Here is a 17,866-nt window from a genome sequence, read left to right on the forward strand (position 1 = left end):
CAGATAGAACATGCTGTGGATTTATTCTCTGCACCAGTAATACACGTGTGAAAACCCGCAGATGTGAGCGATCCAATACAAGTCAATGGGCTAACGACATCACGAGCTGCATATAGGAGAAGTGCGCATGCACAATAATAATACACCCATGTGACACCTGTATGACTTGAAACGCGATAGCGAAGCCCAAGCACTTTTACAACACTGTGGCTATGAATGTTTTGGGGTGAAAGTGAAGAATTCCTATCCTATCCTCTGCCAGGAAGTTAAGTTGACTAAAATACTTCTTTGGTAATTTTTAGAGACATGTTTTCACAATTAATGCTAATCTGACCACTCCATAGTGTTTTTACGTCCTGCCTAAGTGAGCTGTAATTCCCGGGGACGTAAAAACATGCTTCCTCTGGGGATTAAAGCCCTGCAGGCTCTGGACATCGCAGTTCCTGGCTGCCAGCTCCCGGAGGTAACCGACAACCTGGAGCTGTCATGGGGGGGCCGCAGGAAGCCCCCTTCCCACAGTTACACGATCGCCAGTATCGCCCGAATAACCCATGATCATAGTATGAGTAGTCAAAAGCACAGAGCTGTCACCGGAAGCTGCTGTATGTGGTTCCCGGTCACTTCATTGCTGTTATCCAATGGATAACAGCGACCATGTAAAAGTTTAAAAAAGGTGTAAAAGAAAACCTCTCCCATCATGGATTATGTCCGTGAGGGGAGATGAGATTACGATCGGCCCTCGGATTTATATGTGGACCTTACCCTGGCTGTTGCGGACGTGCCTGTCGCCAAAATAGCGGGCGCATGCACAAAAGCCGGGATAATATAAAATCCCCCCGCTCTTGGCTACGAAACGTTGCCGAGACTCTGGAGATGCCACAGGGGGCCGTGGTCCTTGGTCACATGGTCGCTGCTATCCAATGGATAACGGCGATCACGTAAAAGATTTTTAAAAAGTTTCACCTCCCGTCACGGATCTATACTTGTGACTCGGCTTTTTAAGAGATAAAAAGGTTATGGCGGTGAGAAGACGGCAACAGAAAATACTATATTATTAAAGAAGACATTTTATTATTAAAATTAGTAAAGAAAAAAAAACGTATATATATCTGCGGGCTGTACCGAAAGTGCAGAAGTGGTCATAAATTCTTTATTAATTGATGTAGATTGTTCAACTTGCACATGTAGTTGGAGGGACTCTTCCTCTATACGGGGGCTTCAGAATCTTGATCTTCCTTGCAGGTCAGTAATGGATTCCAAACAGAAACAACGTGCTGTCATAGAGTTCTTGATGAAGGAGGGATGAAGGCTGTCCGACATCCACAAAAGGCTGCAGAATGACACCATTGACAAGAGGAATGTTCACAGGTGGATGAAGAGGTTTACAGAAGGTGAAACCAGCACTGAAGACAAACCACACAGTGGAAGACCATCAGCTGCGACCACTGACACAAATCGTCAGCGAGTGGATGAGTTGATTCACGGCTGGACTAATGGGTTGAGGCCAAACAGTGACCTCCAGGACTGCCAAGTCTGGTAATATTCCCAACTAGTAATAACACGATTATGTGTTTGTAGAGAGAATTTGTTTTCAAGAAGAAGACTATCAGATTCCGTGTAGTAATCTGAGCTCAGGAGAAATTCAAATCAAACCACTTATGTGGTATCAAATAATTTCTGCTTTATTCTGAAGTGGACAAAGCATATATAGTCTAAATGACATCACAGTAAAGATTATACCTCCAAAAATGGATAGAATATATGATAGGTTAAGATAAAAAATGCTTAACATAGGTTACACCTTCTAGGGTGTATCTATTACATACAATGAGACCACTATGAATTCAGGAGAAAGGAATGCATGTAATACTTTCCAGACCTATCCCCTGTGGTGTGTAGCTTCCTGTCTATAGATATGCATACATGGGGGGTCTAGTAGACTATCATCTTTCCTGAGAAGACATGGAGGCCTAAAGAAGGGATATATTTAACTCTTTCACTACTCATACCAGTATCATGCTCTACAATGCAATATAGAATAATTAACTGATACATTGATCTACAATTTTCTTAACAGTGTTACAAGTACAAGTAAATCAATAATTCATCTGTGCACCAAAATGGATCTATTAGCCCCTTCTCCTATAAACAGTATATAAACAGATTAAAATGGAATGTGTAGGCCCTGTAAGAATGGTAGAGGGTGATGGGGAGAAAGCAAATCTGTTAAAAGGTTTATTCCCCAGTGCATTCACACAAGTTAATAAAATGTTAGATGAAATGCAGAGTGATTTTTCTTGGACATAGAGTGACCAAAAAGGCGCAATTGTGGCATTGTGTAATTTCTTTTTTCTGACCGCGTCCACCCTGCAGGATAGATAATGCATAATTTTTTAGATCAGACTTTTACATTAGTGGCGGTACCAAATATATTTGGCGGGTTTTTTTGCTTGTATTTTTTAATTATAAATACAAGAAAAGTTGTTTTTTTTTAACTTTTAGTATGTTTTTTACAATAAATTTTTTTTTGTCCCCTTAGGGTACTTGAACTTGAGGTTGTTTAATCGACTTTAACATTTGATGGAATACTTATTGCTGTATATGGTATTTTTATCAGCATTCTATTATGACGGGCCACAGGGAGCCCTGAGGGCTTCAAAAGGCCTTGGGCTGCCATGACAAGCGAACAGCACCTCGCAATCTCATCACGAGGGCGCCGTTCGGGATTCTCAATCTCCGATTGGATATTTATAGGGTTAACCATCGGTGTTAGCGCTCACGCTGATCATGGCAGTTGTGGTGAATTATCAGCTGTCAAAAATAGTCGGTATTCACCATCTCTGGAGTAAAATTGGCTCCCAGTCCCGCTCCACACAAACCTTCCCCAGGAGGGCGTATATATACGCCCTTTATGGTGAAGGTGTTCAATTTTAAAACATCTGTCTTCGGTAGACCATCCCTTTTTTTTTAATAGAAATCAATAGTGATCAGCCCTGATCCGGCTGCTCTGATGCCCGGTAATGCCATGTATTTATGGGTTGTGCTGCCAATGCAGAAATTGGTCTTATAGAGCCACACACATACAGAAGGATCCGGAGCCGGGAGCCACCTTCTATGGCATCCACAGGGATTATAGTCAGGGGTTTATGTTTGGTCAATTTCACTTTTGCAGTCTCTTAAAGGGATTGTCCAAGAGTTTAAGAAATAAAGCTAACAGTAAAATGTTATAAAAATAGCAATCATTACACTTCCGTTAAATCACCCAGCGCTCTGGTGCCGATGCTCCTGGGGTCCCAGCCATTCTTTATTCTCCTGGTGCAGTGATGCACTATACTTCTGGTTAACAACCTCAGCCAATCTGAGGCCTCAGTAGACATGTGCCATACATGCTAGCATGACTGCCGAGGCCAGTGATTGGTTGTAGTGGTCACATGGCTGTGGTAGTCACATCGACAAGCCAATTGCTCTACTATCTTTGGCTGTCATGAATGGAGAGGTAGTGCACACGCATGACCACCGGTCCGAACATTCATGGACATGTGAAAGTTCCTAATTTCTTGATCGTTGGGATCCATGCAGTCAGACCCTTGCCAATCAGATGCTTATTCTTTATCCCTAGGACATTCCCTTTAATCATATCTTAGAAGTTACCCATATCTTCCTGCACAGAGGTCTTTAATGTCTTTTACACCCCTTACATGCCCTAACACAGCAGAAGACCGGGATATTGGCGTGTAGAATGACTTTTCCCGGCGCGGATCATACAGCAGCTATATGGACAGTCCCTCTACGGGGATCACTGCTCTCACACCCTCGGTGTATATATATTTGCAGTATTTAATCATCTTAGAGGGCATTAGGCTTGAAATGATTAAACCCATTATACAGCACTTACCTGTTTAGAACGTTTATAGTGTTCTTGCTGATGGTTTTGTTGCCTTTCGTACAAGTCCGGGATTAGAGTATATTAGAAGCATCTTGGATAGTACTAGGTAGCAGTTACGTCTTCGATATATAAAGTACTGGCGCATCGCTCACACGGATGACTATATTTACGGATATTTCACTCTATACAGCGCGGTTGCAGGAAATGCGCTTTCAACAGTAACTGTCTGCTTGGCACAAATAATACTGCATATCCTGGCCTGCCAATCTTTGTCGGAATTGCTAATGAGATTACAGGTTTTAGCATTGCAAGAAAGCATGCAAGTCTCTTCTAAATCCTACCTCTGTGTCTTTTCAGGCAGCTTAAGGACAGGACCCATGAGAAGAGATTGAAAGCGGCAGTGCAGTCGTGAGTGGTCTGCTGGTGTTTTGGTGCCAGTGACTCAAGCATCAGCCGCCTAGTGGGAATAGGAGGTAGAGCATGCTTCAGGAGAGCCGTGCAAGATATTGTGTGACATCTTAAGAGCTAAACTTGGAGTCAACATTCCTATAGCTAAGGATACCCTAAAGAGTCAACATGGCCACCTCACGGCTCGCGAACAGAAGCACCAGGGACATCGCAAATGTGATGCAAAGGTTGCAAGGTAAGTGACCGTCAAATAAACTGACCTTTAGCGCATTATCACTTTAGAATACGCCTCTGCTCTGACAATCGTAGCTGGAGCCGTCCAGGTGTCATGGAAGCCAGAGGCCTTTTTTTCATGCACCCACAGAAAATAGTGGGCATTCTTGAACAAAATCACTCAAAATAGAACCTGCTGCAATATTTTTAATCTTTACCATTGGTACGAGCAAAAAAAATTCACAGGAGCGTATATCGGCCGCCGTTTTCACGGCCGGCGATATACACTACCATTTGAGCTTTCTTCTTCTTTTCCTCCCTCTCAACAGCTCTCTACATCTCTACTCCCTTCTGACTCTTTGCAATGGGAGGGGTGAGACGGAGGTGGAGCTAAGCTGCTGCCCCCTCCCCACCTGTTCTCCACAGCCATTGCAAACAGCCGGAGGAGAGGAGAGGCAGTGAGTCGGGGAGGGGGAGGGAAAGTGGAAGACAGCTCAGATGGTAGCATATATCCGCCGGTCGTGAAAACGACGTCATGGCTATCATAGATAGTAAACAAAAATTATTTTAAAAATTGGTAAAAGAACAAAACAATACAATAAAATTATACACGTAAAAAAGAAAATGACCCAAAGCCGACACCAACCCAAACCGTCATCGTATGCATCCTGTAATCCGAAGCTATACAAAAAATATATATCTAAACATCCAAAGCAAAATGAGGAACCCCTTCCTGTACTTTATTTTAGCGTAAATAAACTAAGAAAAAAACAGGTATAAATTTCAAAAAATCTTTTGAAAAAAAATAGAAAAAAAAAGTCATTGAAAAAAGATATAAAAATAGCCCCATATGTCAGGGGAAAAATTATGTTGGTAGCTGAAGGAAAAACAATAGGGCAGTAAAACCAGCACATGGGTAAATTCTTTAAAAAGTGTCCAGTCCCTAAGGTGCATAACAGCCTGTTCCTTAAAGGGTTTTACTAATTAAAACCCGATAATAGCACATTTTATTTTTGTAATCTGTTTTTATTTTCCGATTTGTAGATTTTTCTTCAATTCTATTATCAGTGCATGACTATGGGGCCGCCCATTCTGCATTCAACAGCATTTAGAGATACGCTTTACAGCAGCCTCATGGATCATTTACACAACGGACAGGAAGGGACTCATTGCTTCTATGGGAGACTGTTCTAGACATGTGCTTTGACATGTTCAATGGTAATTTCGCAGGGAGGGGGAAGAGGTGAGCTGTGACCATTACCTATTTTAAATGGTACACCCTGTTTTATCTACATGTATTGTAGGTGTTACCTTTCATTGCAATCCTGCCTGTGATAATAGTGACTGCTGAAAAGTTTTCCGTACAGAACAGGAAAAGTTGGGTTGATGATCAGTATGAAAATATAGGATTTTAGGGATTTTTTTTTTTTTAAATACAATTAGTGACCAATTCTTTTCTTTTTTAAAGGTCACCAAAAAATCTTATGATTCTTACAATTCTAAACATTCTCATTAATCATTGTGTCCCCTGTATCAGCCTCAGCAGTAATAGTATTACTATTGAGGCCTTTGTGCGGGTCACTGTTATTACTGAGGCCACTGTGGGGAGTCACTATTATCACTGAGACCAATACAGGGGACAGCATTACTACTGAGGGTCACTGTTATTACTAAGCGCGACAGTAGAGGGGACAGTATTACTACTCAGGCCTCTGTGGGGGTCACTATTACTACTGATGTCAATATAGAGGACAGTATTACTGCTGCGGCCAATATATATATATATATATATATATATATATAACATTATTGCTACTGAAGCCACTGTGGGTGTCACTATTATTACTGGGGCTGATATAAGGGACACTATTACTACTGAGGCTGATGTAGTGGACACTTTTACTACTGACGCCACTATGAGGGTCACTATTACCACTGAGGCCAACACAGGGGACAGTATTACTACTCAGGCCTCTGTGGGGGTCACTATTACTACTGATGTCAATACAGAGGACAGTATTACTAATGAGGCCACTGTGGAGGCTACTGTTACTGCTGGGGCCAATAAAGGTGACATTATTGCTACTGAAGCCACTGTGGAGGTCACTATTACTCCTGGGGCTGATATAGGGGACACTATTACTACTGGAACTGATATAGGGGACACTATTACTACTGAGGCCACTGTGGGGGACAGTATTACTACTGAGGCCACTGTGGGGGACAAGATTACTACTGAGGCCATTATGGGGGACAATATTACTACTGAGGCCATTGTGGGGGACACTATCACTACTGGGGCTGATATAGGGCAAGCACTATTACTATTGATGCCACTCTGCAGGATACCTTAAGCTGACTTAGGTTATGTTTATACTTGGCGGAAATGCTGTGGAATGTGGCAAATTATGCAGCATTTCTGCTTCCAGATGCGGTCGTTTAAAGCTCTTTTTTTTCTTCAGCGCCGTAGAAAAATGGCGCTGCATTAGAAGTCTGTCGCAGGTCTCTTCTGCCAGAGGGAGCAGGTGCTCAGCTGTCAGATAATGGCTGAGCACTTGTTCTAACAGTGGGGACTGAAGATACCTTTTGTTACACGCTATTTAACTCTTTGCACGTTGCAGTGTAACGGCGGAATATAAGAGGCAGATAAAGGAAGGGGGCTCCCTCTGTCACCTATTGGACCCCCGTAATGTGATTACGAGGTCTCAATGGGTTGCTATGGAACCCTGAAGCTTGGATGTAGCCTCCGGGTCTGTGGCCGAGGAGGCTCAGCCTCTACTAACCTCATAGGCTTTCTAATGCACTACTATACAGAAGTGCAGGAATTACATACATTGACACCGATATGTGTCTGTCATGTTGTGCTACTGGGACCTGTAGTGCTACGGGTTTCCAGCAGCACATTTCCACAGGTGTGGGATGATTGAGCTGGCTGGTTGTGTATTGCTCCAGCTAGCCAACCTCCACCGGTCTGTTGCACATATATACCAGCCCCTCTTACTAGAGGGTTCTAGTCATTTGTCATTTATATCATTCCCTCTCAGAACTGTGGAGCTTGGCATCATGCATGTTCTGCTTTGGTGTTATTGCACACATGAGGTTCTGGGTAGGATTCCCTTGTCTCTTCGTTGGTGTGAACAGTGACATGTTCAAGGTCTGTATGTAGGTGTTTACACATTAGGTGTGAATTGTCCAGTTCAGTGTGTGTTACTGCCTGTCGCCATCTAGAGGACGTGGGCTTGTGGACTTACATATTCTGGCCAAAATACAATCCCTTGTGTGTACTAACTTGTTAGATATTTCCATCTGTCTGGGTGTTGTAGTAGATTGGTGAGTATTTTGGCACTTATCGTTCAGTGTACGTGCATGCACCGACATTTATGAATTACTGCATATTTACTGTGAATAGAGGCAGATGGGCCGGAAAGATCCCCAGCCGCCTCCACCTCCATTCACTGAGCGATGATAAGGCCTCATGCAGACCGCTGGGTCGGATTCCGCTGCGAGAATTCTCACAGTGGGATGCGAGCCGTGCTCCTGCAGTGACCCCCGCGTCTTACCTCCTCCAGCGTCTACTCCGCTCTGCTGTGTGCCATCTTCCGCCCAGCCGGCACATGTGCAGAGCAGAGGCGGCGCGCCAGAGGTGACACGATTTGTTTACCGCGCGGGTTTTCACTCGGTCAAATCGCGGCAGTCTGCATAGAATTGCATTATCTAATGCAATCCTATGGCAGCGTGCACGAGCGGAAATTCTGTGGGAAATCCCGCTGAAGAATTTCTGCCTGTGTGCATTTACCCTAAAAGCGCAGAAATGATCATCACTGTGTAAAAGGACCCTAACTCCAGTCACCAAGGCCTTTTTAACAGTTCTTCCTAAAAACTTCAAAGCAGAGAAAAAGCCCTTTAAACTCCCTGGTTCTCTTGGGGCTCATTCACATGACAAGATTACAGCTTCTTGGAGAATGTTTCCATGTATACCGTTCCCGACAGACGTGCACAATAGTGTACAGGGGCTATAAACCTTTGTACTAAGGAATTTATAGCCATATTGCCAAATAGGTCCATAACCGGGCTCTGCTGTGCACATAATGGGGTTTGAATTACGGAATCTGCAGTCGCCTCCTGCACGGACAATCTACAGCATTCTGCACCAATTCAAGCCAATAGAACATTCGCATGTCCGCTCACATTGTCCGCTCCCGTGTCCTTGCTAGGCGGTGATGCGGGGAAAGCAGAGGTATAAAAAACTGTAGTGCACGTGTCTGATGTCGACACGCACGAACTATCCGCAGTACAAAATAGAAGATGAAGAGACAGGTACACGGTGTCACCGGCCGGGCACAGGACAGGTCATGGTGCAGGATCCACATCTGCAATCAGACCCGGTCGTGTGCAGCCGGCCTAAAATAGATGGAACCAGAAATCTTGGTGACGCATAGGACTCCTGACCACCGATATAATGACCCGAACTAAAAGTCCTTGGCAGTAAAGCACAATACCTTAATAGCGATGCTCTTTTTAATCATATTGTGTTGTCTTCTTCTCACACCATAATGCTGGGTTTCCTCAGGACGGCTTCACGGTTTTGCCGCAGCAAAAAACTGCCAGATTTTTGCGGGATAAGTGCAGCTTCAAAACCTACAGGACTTAGCCTCGGGTTTTGGAGCGGCTTAGCCACATGCTTTTCCATTGCGTCCAGCTCTCCCATAGAGAGGATCAAGGCCGCAGCGAAAAAAAGAATTGATATGCTGCATCCAAGGAAACGGCGCCGTAGCGCCAGCTGATGCTGGTTTTGCCGCAACAGATTGTCCGCCCCGTGTGGATGAGATTTTTGACAAGTCTCGTCCACATGCCTGGCTAATTTTGGTATTAGCGGCCACAGCGAAATTCTGCAGGGAAATTTCGCTGTAAATCCGCCCTGTGTGAACCCAGCCTAAGTGGTGTCCCTGTGGTACATGCACTCTTGATGATCCATCAATTCTCCTTAGAACTCAAAAAGACAGATGTGATCTGAGGGCTCAGGCAGACGGGTGTTTTTTGCTGAGAATGTTTTTGGCGTTTGCGATCCGCATCTATATAGAACCAATGCTTTTCAATGGTAGCGGTCACATGTCCGATATTTACATGTGCATAAAATTGACACGTACAAAAGAACATATGGGTGTCAATGGATGTGGTCACATGTTTTTTTTTTATGCGCGAATATACGCATGTAAAAAATGTCTGTCTGTCTGAGCCCTGAAGGTTGAAGGGGCATAACTACAGGCCCTTTTATGTGCAAAGGTAATCTTTCAAAGGACTGAAACATTGAAAGATTTAGCAATCTATTTGTATAAAGTGTTAATGGACATTAACACTTTATCAGCTTCATTTGCATGTAAAAGGACCTCTAGAAGTTGTTTGCAGAGACCAGTGTGTGTTTAAACACACTCCAAGCTGTGCAAACAGCTGCCTGCACATTCCATTATTCTCCTCCTGGCTAGTGTAAACATACCACAGGGAGAACATCCTGCAGTCTATTGAAGGATGAGTAAAATACGTTCAAACGGAGTATTTGTGCTCAGTCTTTCAGCGGCTGCATGATGAATTTTAAGTTTAGCTAAAATCCATCGATCAAATTAAAAGTACACAATGTCTGCGTTTACATGTAGCGATTATCGCTCATTTTTGTCTGAGAGAACATTAAATAAGGGCTAATGCCCATTGCCGAATTTCTGCCACGTTTTACGCGGCGGAAATCCGCGGCGTTACCCCGGAGCTATTCGGTTCTATTGAACCTAACAGCTAAATGTTCACGCTGCAGAATTCCGCAGCGTGCAACAAACGGTGGCATGCTCTATTTGCCATGGGAATATGCGTGGCCGGCTTCCATTGACATAGCCGTCATGCTATCCTTCGGAAGTATCGCGTAAAAACGCGTGCCTACCTGCATCATCTGGCACTGCCGGCGCATCATGCACTGTACTGCGTATGCGCACCGGCTCGAAGGACGGTAACAGCATGGCGGAACCGGAAGCTGAGTGTTAGGGTTTTCGGGGGCGCCGTGGTGGACTCCGTTGCAATATTCCACTAGCGGAGTCCGCCACGGCTGTGGGCATGAGGCCTAAGACATCCAATAGAAATAAAGACACCGACACAAAGGTTTATGGAGGGAGAAAGAACATTTTATTTCTAGCTGTAGGAAATGGTAGATTTTATTATGAGGTATTTTGAGGCTATTGATCGAGAGGAAGGCGAAAACCCTTTGATAGGAAGAAGCCAATTATCCTTGTATAAAGGGGAAAAATTCCTTCCTGACCCCAAATATGGCGATCAGAACAAGTCCCAGGATCAAAGCCGACATCTGACCTGACTTATTAGAATGTATTCTTGTTGTCAGAAATCTAAATAAATCTCTTACCATTTATTGTTTGTGGGGAATCTAAAGTGTATTGAACTAAACCTGTTTATAGACTGTGTTGGTCCAGAGGAAGGCGAAAACCCCCTTGAGGAAAGAGCCAATTATCCTGTTTTAAGGGGGAAAAATTCCTTCCTGACCCCAAATATGGCGACCAGAATAAATCTCAGGATCAAACGCCAGCCGCTCACCTCCCTGGTGTATGTGATGTCAGCTAAAGATTGTGTTTCTTTATGTTTATATTATGTTATTTATGTGGCTGATTCCTTATAAATAAGACCTAACCCTATTTAAGGCTGTGAGTTGATCCAGAGGAAGGCAAAAACCTCCTTGAGGTATGAGCCAATTGTCCTCAAGTTGGAAAAATTCCTTCCTGACCCCAAATATGGCGATCAGAGCAAGTCCCAAGATCAAAGCCGACATCTACACCTATCTGTGTGTATATTTGTGTCTATGTATGTGTTAGTGTCTACACTAGTGTCTAACCTTCATGTATGTGGTGCGTGCTGCTTACCTGGCCTGTGCCGAGGTCTTACTAGTAACCAGGAGTTCAGGGATGATAGTCACTCGGGCTATTGTTCCTGAACTCGCCAGTTACCAATCAAGCACAGGCCGCTCCTGGGGGCGTAGAGGGTCTTCAGGAGAGGATGATGTTCGATGCCAGCCGAAGGATGCCAAGGTCGGTGTAGCATGATGGTAATACGCAGGATGCAGTTGGTGGAGAGAGGATGTTGTTGGTAAGCCGGGGTCTTCTACAGCAGCAGAGTCGTGTGTTCAGCAGACAGTTGTCGTGGGCCGAGCCTACAAGACATAAGAAGGAATTGTCAGTGTTACCAGTTGTGGATATAAACCAGTGAACTACTGTAACATAATGACTTGTATCAGGATCTGATTGGGATCTGATATAAAAAAGTTATTTTCTGCAACTGTGTCTTTACTATGAGGTATTGGGAGTTTTGTGATTGTGGAAGCCATAATAGAGGCCATATTGCTGGTCTTAATATATTTTCCCCAAAGTCCTTTGCTATGTTAGAGGAAATGGTTTATGTATTAAGCTTTCTACGGTATGTGAAGTTTTGCTACAGTGTATGGATATGATTGTAGGTGTCCTGTGTGTATAGGTGTACAGATATGTATGTGTGAGTGTGTATAGAGGATACTTACCAGATGGTCGCGGCTTCCTTCACAATCGGATTCTTCTCGTCATCCTAAGAAGAAGTAGAGACATGGTATTTACAGGAGCAATAATAATGTTATTATATGACCTCCTGAGCTGTCTGACACCAGAGGAACAATGATAATCAACACAGAGGTCTGCCTGAAGAACATCAACCCTAGAGGAGGAAGATCTTACCGGGTCCAGCTTGGTGAAGTGTACGAAAATCCGTCCACAGGGTGAAGGGGTGTACCACCCTCCGGCCACGGCAGGTCTCGATTCCTGGGAACTCTGCTGAAGGGTTTGAATGGCGGCTCTGCTCTTTTCATCTCCAGCTCCTCCCAATTCACGGTGTTGAAGAATCGGTGACCTCTGATATTCTTGTGGACACCCAGCCTCTTCTTTGGCTTCTTCCGCAGCAGTCTCTTCAGAAGATGCTTTACGTCAGCATCTAGCCAAGATGGGAATTTTGGCTTCTTTCTGGTGATGGACTTGATGATCTTTCTCCTGGAGGAGCCGTGGTAGAAGGGGGACTGTCCTGTCGCCATCCAGGATACGACAATCCCCAGGCCCCACCAGTCGACTGCTGCGTCGTAGTCCTTCTCACGAAGCACCTCTGGGGCCATGAATCTATAAGTGCCTGTCACTCCGCTGATCTTCTTAGACGGGACGACGCCGTCTTGGGCCAGCACCAGGTCAATCAGGCGGATGTGTCCATCTCCGTCCAGCATGATGTTCGCCGGCTTTATGTCACTACAATGAAGAAAAGTAAAAAGGTTAATCTGTTGAGTGATGCAGTAATAATGTAGTAGAGAAATAATGTACCACAGCTTAACCAGTCCTAATTCAGGACTCTGGGAAAGCTGGGTACATTATCTTCACCAGGGAAACAGGGAGATGTGGGAAAGTTGTGCTTACCGATGGATGATGTAGCGTCGGTGCAGGAACTGGAGGCCGCATGCAATCTCCGCTGTGTAGAATCTGAGAAAAGAGTGTAGTATCAATGACATGAAATAAGTCCCCGACGTCATGTCACCATCATAGTGTCACCTGTACGCCCTCCACTCTTCTATATCTGTCATGTCGCCCTCAGTATCCCCCCGTCTCCTGATTAGTCATTTACTCACCTGACATGGTTGATGTCCAAGCTGCCGCACATCCTGATCATCGCCGCCAGGCTTCCTCCGGACAGATACTCCGTGATGAAGTAGGCCCCGTCTGCAGACTGCTGTGCGGCATACAGATGGTAGATGAAGGGGCAGTCTTGGGCCTTCAGGAGTATCCGCCGCTCTCTCCTTATGACGTCTGCCTTGCTCTTTCCTCTGTCAACAACCTTGATGGCCATGAAGGTGTTCCTTCCAGGAAAAGATGCCAGGACCACCTTAAGAAAGCAGATAAGAAATTATAACTGACAGCGGCCAGAAGGGAAAATCATATATATTTATCACATGGTGGATTTATCACTAGGCGCTTTCACATGGCCAAGAAGATTGTGCAAATTAGAACCCCGTTCTTTTGAATGGAGTCATATACATGAGCGTTTTTCTCTTTTTGTCCCGCACCGCATCTTGGTGCAAGGAAAAAAAATTGCAGCATGTTTTCTTTGCATGTTCCTCAAAATCCATTGTCTATTGTTTTCAATGGGACAGGAAAACAGATTGTATGGCGTGTGATGCGAGGTTTCCCATTGACTGTTTCTGATAGCCGGCCTCCTGCTGTGACAGCCGGGGTGCAGAAGGACAGTGACCCCTGCTGTTAACTCCTTACATACCACGATCTATGTAGATCACGGCAAATTAAAGGATTCACAGAGGAAGGGCGCTTTCCTTGTGATGTCATTGGACCCTTGCGATGTAATCGCAGAGGGCCGATGGGTTGCGATGGGTGGCAGGATGCTAGATAGAGGCGTCTTGCTTTACTGTTGCCTATGATTGTTTTTACAATCGATAAGGTTGTAATAGTAATCATAGCTGCTATGGATCAGGTCCCCTTCAGGGACATAAACAGTGTCAAAAAGCAAAATTAAATAAGTACATTTTAAAAAGCCTTTTTTTGCTCATTTTCCCCTATTTGTATGAAAAAAAAATTAAGAAACCCCCCACATGTGGTATCATTGTGTCTGTAATGAGCTGTGCTATAATTTGAGCAAACTATTAATTTTGCGCAGCAAAAACCGTAAAAAGAAGGGAGCAAAATACTGATATGTGGAGGAGCCGTCACTGCGCCATTCCCAGAAAATAACAGTCATATAACTTACCTCGCTGAAGCTTCCTCTGCCCAATATCTGAAGGGCGGTGAAGCGCTTGATGTCAAATCCGCGGTCTGATGGTAGAAGGTCCTGGCTGGTGCCTGGTCTTGGCTCCTCATCCTCTCCACTCCTCCTCCTCTTTATAGCTGTGAGTCCGCTCACACTCTCGTCTTCTCTTTTGCGCTTTTCGACGTCTCCTTTTTGTCCATTGGACTCCATTTTTCTCATTCCTGTAATCTTCGATCCAACCGCTGCCGTCGTCAGTTGAAAGGAAATGGCAGTTGGCCGATTGGAGGTCAAAGGTCAGTGAAGCCGCCAGTACCAGGCTTGCCAGTACTTTGCCTGCCAGTACCCTGCTCTGCCATATACACTGTGAAGTGGCCACCATGAGTGATGGTCTAGTGCCCAGGGAAATGGAGAAAATCATAGCTGGTTCTTCCAGTGCCACATTATTAGTAGATGGGCAGGGATGGCACTTGATGTCTGGGTTGGCAGTGGTGCCCATAGTTCATCAGAAACTTTTGTAGTTTTATAAAACTTACGGTTGATTGGAAATTTAAATGAACCCGGCGGAGGAAAAAACATAAATTGTGCTAATGAGAGGAATAATAAAGTCTTGTGAGAGGTCATTTAATAAGTGTCCATCATCCAGATACATGATGTGTATCTCCATATGTTACAGCGGGCAGCGCCCTCGCCAGTGCAGATCTGGGTGGTAGCGGGCGGAGATGCTTCTATGGAGGTCATAGACGGATTTATCCACAATGGGGATTAATGCTGAGGTGTCAAATGATAGAAAGGGGTCATACAGAAATGTTAGGAGGATGTTATAAATCTACGGTTGCTGTGTGAGTTATTGTTGGGGGTTGCAAATTGGCGCAGTAATACGGTATTATAGGACTTTTTATTTACACTGAGACAATAAAGACTATTTTATTAGACAAGCTTGTGAGTGCAATCTAAAGTCTGGGAGAATAAGAGGTTGTGTGCAAGATATAGTCAGGTTTAGGGCAACGACAGACGAGCGTGTAACGTAACACGCTCACTCCTGCACATTTTTTGCGCAGTGAACGAGTGTATTTAACATTCATGCCTGTGCAAATATGGAGTGTACGTCCGCAGGCTCCATTCGTTCACACAAGCAGTGGAATCACCGCACCCTGATTTAAAAGGCTAATTTGCCTAACGTGGATGATTGCAGATCTGCACTGCACTTAGTGCATACCCGCGTAGGCAGATGTGCGCGCTTGCCCACCTCACGTGGGACTCTATGGTGCACAAACACGCACAAGATAGGGCAAATACAGCCGCAATGAGCCCGTTTGCAATCAATGGGTTCTATTCTCTACATATCGCACTCATCTGTTTAAGCCCTTATATAAGGTGACCAGACGTCCCAATTTAGGCAGGACAGTCCCACTTTGGGACCCTGTGTCCTGCCTTTCCTAGGGTCCAAGCTCCCTGGCTTGTAATCAGTCAGTGGCGCTGTGGACGGCAGTGTGTGCATCCAGGATCCTTCTCCCCCTGACCGATCCTCATTTGTTCCACAGGAGGAGAGGAGAAGGGAGGAGATGCTTTGCTTTGGGTGCACACACTTCTGCCTGCAGCAGCGCCGAGAAGAGAGAGCTCTGTAGACCAGGAGAAGGGTAAGTATATGGGGGGACACTATTACTACCAAGGCCTCTGTGGGGGTGGGGTCCCCATTACTAGTGAAGCCACTCTGGGGGATACTATTACTACTGACGCCACTCTGTATGTGGCAGCATACCTCAAGCTGACTTACTGTATGCTTACAGGTGGCAGAAGTGCTGCAGACTGTCCACGGTAGAAATTTCTGCTGCTAATTATGCAGCATTTTTGCAACCAAAAACAGTCAAAATCCGCACCCCTGGTGTCATTCTTCAGCCTAGCATACTGTATTACTAGGGGTTTGAACACATGCGCATGATTTTGTTCCTTTAAGCGGCCGTGATAATCACGAGACAATTGATTTCAGCTCTTTTCTCGGGAGTGAATACTACGTCGCACCTATCTTCCCCCAATTATTTTCAGCCTTCTGCACAATGGCATGGAGTTTGAACGGGCCGAGAAGGGGGAAAAACCCTCCATTAATGCACCACTATGCTCCATACTGGTGATCGTAGTTGTGCATAAGCCCGTGTGATGTTGCCCTTGTATATTTATATAAAATGTGTGTGTTTAGAATATATATAATATATGTGTATTCATATAGAGTCTCATACTTACCCATCCAGCGTGGGGCCGCACAGAATTAGGACATGCTGCGATTTATCATAGGCCAGCATTAGGGCGCCTACCCACTGGCGATTTTTTTTTTTTTTTTTTTCCTGCGATGCTAAATTGCGTTTTGCGTTTTTTCTGAAGAGCAATTAGCATAGAATGTGTTCTTGTCCATTTGTTGTTTTTTTTTCGTTGTGTTGCAATTTTTCACATAGGAACTGTCAGTTGCATATGTCTCCTTATTTTTCTCTTAAAGGGGTTGTCTCGTGAAATCAAGTGGGGTTCAGCACTTCTGTATGGCCATATTAATGCACTTTGTAATATACATCGTGCATTAATTATGAGCCATACAGAAGTTATTCACTTACCTGCTCCGTTGCTAGCGTCCCCGTTGTCATGGATCCATCTAAATTCGCTGTCTTCTGGCGTTTTTAGACGCGCTTGCGCAGTCCGGTCTTCTCACTGGTGAATGGGGCCGCTCGTGCCGGAGAGCTGGTCCTCGTAGCTCCGCCCCATCACGTGTGCCGATTCCAGCCAATTAGAAAGCTGGAATCAGCAATGGACCGCACAGAGCCCACGGTGCACCATGGGAGAAGACCCGCGGTGCATCGTGGGTGAAGATCCCGGCGGCCATCTTGGTAAAGGAAGAAAGAAGTCGCCGCGAGCGCGGGGATTCGGGTAAGTAATAAACTTTTTTTTTTTTAACCCATCCCTTGGGTTTGTCTCGCGCCGAACGTGGGGCCTATTGAATAAAAAAAAAACCGTGTGAGACAACCCCTTTAATGCACCCATGATTGTCAATGGAAATTAACGAAAAACGCCGCAAAAAAGGCGCGAAAAACGCTGCGTTTTTCACGCACGAAAATCAGCAACGCCAATGGGTAGGCGCCCTTAGAGTGCATAAACTAACGCAATCCTATGATAGCGTGCCAATCCCGCTGCAGAATTTCTGTCCGTGGGCATTGTGCCTAAGCCGTAGCATTGGCCCCATAATGCCACAATGCCCAATATCCTATCATAATTCTAATCTTTCTTTTTCAGATGAGCAAGAAGCCGTTCAAGAGAACATTTACCAAGTGGATGAATTCCCATTTGGCCAAGGTAGATGGTCATGTAGTTACATTGTGTAAGAGGACATTTCACATGCTTTAGGGCTCAGTCACACCAGCAAAGTTTTCCTGCATGTATAGGCGCGTTTCCGAAACGAATCTATTAGAACCAATGCTTTCTAATGAAAGCGGTCACATGTCCGTTTTTTAGAATTCTTTAAAATGCGCACCTACCAAACATAGGACGTGTGAGTGAAAATGCACCCGG

The sequence above is a fragment of the Eleutherodactylus coqui genome, chromosome 3 (assembly GCF_035609145.1).
Source record: "Eleutherodactylus coqui strain aEleCoq1 chromosome 3, aEleCoq1.hap1, whole genome shotgun sequence".
Classification (NCBI taxonomy): Eukaryota; Metazoa; Chordata; class Amphibia; order Anura; family Eleutherodactylidae; genus Eleutherodactylus; species Eleutherodactylus coqui.